This window comes from Palaemon carinicauda, unplaced genomic scaffold (assembly GCF_036898095.1).
Source record: "Palaemon carinicauda isolate YSFRI2023 unplaced genomic scaffold, ASM3689809v2 scaffold596, whole genome shotgun sequence".
NCBI classification, from domain to species: Eukaryota; Metazoa; Arthropoda; class Malacostraca; order Decapoda; family Palaemonidae; genus Palaemon; species Palaemon carinicauda.
In genome coordinates this window covers 80,001-84,084 of record NW_027171867.1, presented here as the reverse complement: position 1 = coordinate 84,084, position 4,084 = coordinate 80,001, and positions in this window count along the sequence as shown.

Below are 4,084 nucleotides of genomic sequence, written 5' to 3'. Positions count from 1 at the left end.
CAAGTCCCCTGGACTTTTTTCCGATGAGAGTGACCTCCCCATCCCTCCTTCGAGGCGTCTGAGTGAATCGTCACCGACGGGGGAGGTGGCTGAAGAAGAACCTGACTTCTTTAGATGTCTGGCTTGGGACCAAGGCCTGAGAAGAGTACTTAACCGAAGCGGCTGGTCTTCTCAGATCTCTTCACGCGTTTGATGCATAACTTCTCCAAACTCCGATTGCATCCTTTAGCTGTGCTCTTAGCACTGAGTCTGTCACCGAAGCAAACTGGAGAGAGCGCAGTACTCTCTCCTGCTCGTGTCTTGATATCCTTTCGGAATCTTGAAGTCTCTTGACAGAACCCGCTATCTCCTTCCTTTTCTTTGCCGAGGTGGAGAAACGGTGTGACAAAGGGTCCCAGTGGATCTTAGCCACTGGAACTTTTGAGATGGAGAAAGTCGAGACTTTTTCTGTTGATCTTGAAGCCTAGGTACTCTAAGAACTGGATCACTTGACTGGAAGCTTGCAAGCATTTTGTCTCGGATGCTGCCCACACCAACCAGTCGTCCAGGTAGGCTACTACCTGAATTCCCTTTAGGCGAAATTGTTTGAGAGCTACGCTCGCAAGCTTCGTAAAAATCCTTGGGGCTATGTTTAGCCCGAATGGCATGGCTCCGAAGGCGTATAATCTTCGTTGTAGCCTGAACCCTAGGTAGGGGGAGAGTCGATGGCTAATTGGAATGTGCCAGTAGGCGTCTGACAAGTCTATAGCGACGGAATATGCCCTCTTGGGCAGTAAGGTCCTTATGTGTTGCAGTGTTAGCATTTTTAATTTGCAATTCACTATGAACTTGTTAAGTGGCGACAAGTCCAGAATGACTCTGAGCTTTTCCGAGTCTTTCTTGGGAACACAAAACAGCCTCCCTTAGAAATTGATGGGCTTCACCCTTTTTCTCCAACAGTTCTTGAACGTACTCCTCCATAACGGGGGTGGAGTGTTGGAAAAACCGAAGGTACGGGGGTGGAGTGCTGTACCAGCTCCCGCCCAGTCCATTCTTGAGTAGGCTGTGGGCCCAGGGATCGAAGGTCCACCGATCCCGAAATTTCAGAAGTCTCCCTCCTACCGGTATCACCTCACTTGGACTGGCGTCCTGAGGTCTTGCCTTCCTGACCATGACCACCCCTGAATCCCCTTCCCCTTGAGGGGCGTCTAGACGAGCCTCTGGCTGCTCCTCTAGGCTTTGCTCGAAAGGAAGTAGACTGCCCTTCGAACGCTGGGGTGAATGCCGTGGACTGTGTCGACACGGCCTGGGGTACCCACTGAAAGGTGGTCGGGGTTTGTGCCACGATCTGGGGCACTGGGGGCAATGGCAATTGCAGTTGCTGTTGCTGTCTAAGAGGCTTGGCTGGCCGAGACAGTAGCCTAGTCCTCATAGTCTTCCTCTTTGGTTGAGGACCCTCATCCGGGGAAGACTTTCTTTTGATAGCCAGGCCCCACTTCTGGAGAAGGTTTCTATTCTCCAAGGCGGCTTTATCAACAACTTCTTTGACCAAGTCCGTAGGGAAAAAGGTCTTTTCCCCAAATGTTGGAGGAGATTAGTTTCTTTAGCTCGTGCCTCACCGTAGCCGAGGTAAACACGAACTCCCTACAAGCTCTCCTTGCCTTGACGAAGCCATAAAGGTCCTTCGTCACTGTGGCTAGATGAGGCTTGGCCACTACCATGAACATTTCATGGACCTTGGGGTCACTTGCCATCGTCTCGAGAGTAGTCTGAAGAGACATTGAGGCAGTCAGTCTTTCTTTTGTATCGAACTCACTTCGCAAAAGAAAGTCAGACAGCTTAGGGAGGTCCTTGCCGAACTGACGTCCGGCAATATCAGCCTCCAACTTTCCCACTGAGAACGTAAGATGGACGTCCTTCCAGTCTTTGTGGTCCATAGGCAGGACCAGCGACAAGGGTTTACACTCCTCTAGGGAGGGGCAAGACTTGCCGGCCTTGATTGCTTTTAGTACAGCCAGAAACCCTTTCTGTAAAAGGGGGAAGGCTCTAGTAGGCGAGGACACAAAGGAAGGGAGCTTCCTATTCAATGCAGCTACCTTTGAGTTAGAGAAGCCCCTCTCTTTCATCGAGGATGAAAGTAGAGCTTGAGCCTTAGCATGGTCCATCACTATGACCTCCTTCGGCTCTGTCTCCTCCTTTGAAGCTGGTTCCTTCCTCAGCCGGACATAACAGTCCGGATATGATGCCTTGCTGGGCCAGAATTCCACCCTCCAGGGGAACTGAGCCCAGCTTATCCGAGATGACGATCTTTCCAGTCGTCATCGGCATGTGCTCAGCATACCTCCATGGGTTAGCATCTGAGCACAAGGGAAGGTCTTTCACATTGAGCTTTTTCTGGGGCCCATGTGATTCTGCAAGGCACTGCATTCGCAGTTCCATTGCAGCCGCCTTCTCCTGATTCTCCTTCTGCATTTGTTGGATCATTCCAACAATAGAAGAGAGGGCCTGTCCCAGCTCTACTGGGAGACCGGCCGATGTAGAGGGGCTTGAACTTCATCCTGGGCTTCTGCCAGGAGGTCTTCCTCCTGACACCCGTCCACATCAGACATCCTGTCATTTAGCTGGATGTCTTGCATCGCGACCGCGACTTCAGCATCCACCTGGATCTGAACTTAGGGGATCTCCTCTTGAGGCTGGGGAATCACTGCATCAGCTGATGCCTTAGGGAAAGGATACGCCCTCATCTTCTCACTTGGAAGATAAGGGCCAGAAGTGTTCTTTTGGAAGCCCCTTACCCAGGTACGAAGCTTCTTCCTAGCTATTTAAATGTCTCATTAATCAGGTTAGTGCACACAGTACATACCTGAGGGTCCCAATACCGGAGATCATCCTTGGAGACAGCGTATGCTGCGTGTCTCCTACAAAACTCATGTCCGCAGAGGTTCTTGCTGCTGACATTGCAGAAAGCACTTCCCCACTTCAGAGTGTCCTTCTGTAAAGAGAAGAAATTTCCATGAGTATCAAGTGAACTATGTATCACTGGATATGCATAGTATAGCATAACAATTCAGAAAGGAAAGACACACACTTGTGTTTCCCTCACAACCCATTGTTGCAGCCTTCCAGATAATAAAATCAAAAATGGTTTATCTCTTCTAGAGTAACCAATGCAAGGTTTCCAGAGGAAACAGGTGGAGCTCACACCTAAGCAATGATTTTAAGATCCTGGATAATAGACAGGGAAGAACTCAGCTTCCTATCTGAGGGCAACAGCAAAGGGATATGCAAGAAAACATAATAGTGTTAGAAGATACAGTGCTGTACCAAAAACTTTACTATAGTTTTCTTCTTACTGTATATGCTATACAGAAGAATACTAGTACAGTATAGGGGGATGTGTGCCGGCCTGCCTTTGCCGGCCGGCACACACCACAACTAGCTTTAAAGTATACTACTTAACAGCTATAGGGCGGCAGCACTCTGGTTCAAATGCCTGTGCCGGTCGGCAGCAACTGCCGGCCGGTAACAGCCAGTGTTGGCCGGCAATGGCTGCCGGCCAGCAACTACACAAGGTAGTACCCAGCTGCCGGCCACACTCTTGGTGACCGGCAGACAAGGACTGACATAAGCCGGCCGGCAAAGGTACAAGACCGATGCCAGCCGGCAGCAAAAGAACCAGAGGACTACACCTGCCCGGCTGCCGGCCTCATAGGCCGGCAGCCGGGACAGGTACAGCACTAGAAGAAAAATAGAATGGATGCCGGGATAAGAGTGTACACAACCTCCAAGCCCGGCAACCGAAAGAGTGCATATAAGGAAGGGGAGAAACTAATTCAGGCTTCCTTGACCAATGCCGTCCGGCTCTGCCGGCAGGCATGGATGAGAGACCAAGAGAGGTCCGGGCAGCACTCGAAAACATAAGACCCTTGCCGGCCAGCAGCTCTGCCGGCCGGCAATGGGCTGAGTCAATTCCACATCCCAACCTATACTAGGTACAGAAGTAGAACGAAGTACAGTACAGTAAGACCCCTGCCGGCCAGCTCTGCCGGCCGGCAAGGTACAGTACAGTAATGGCTAGGCCATTACGGAGATAGAGGGGGAAGGG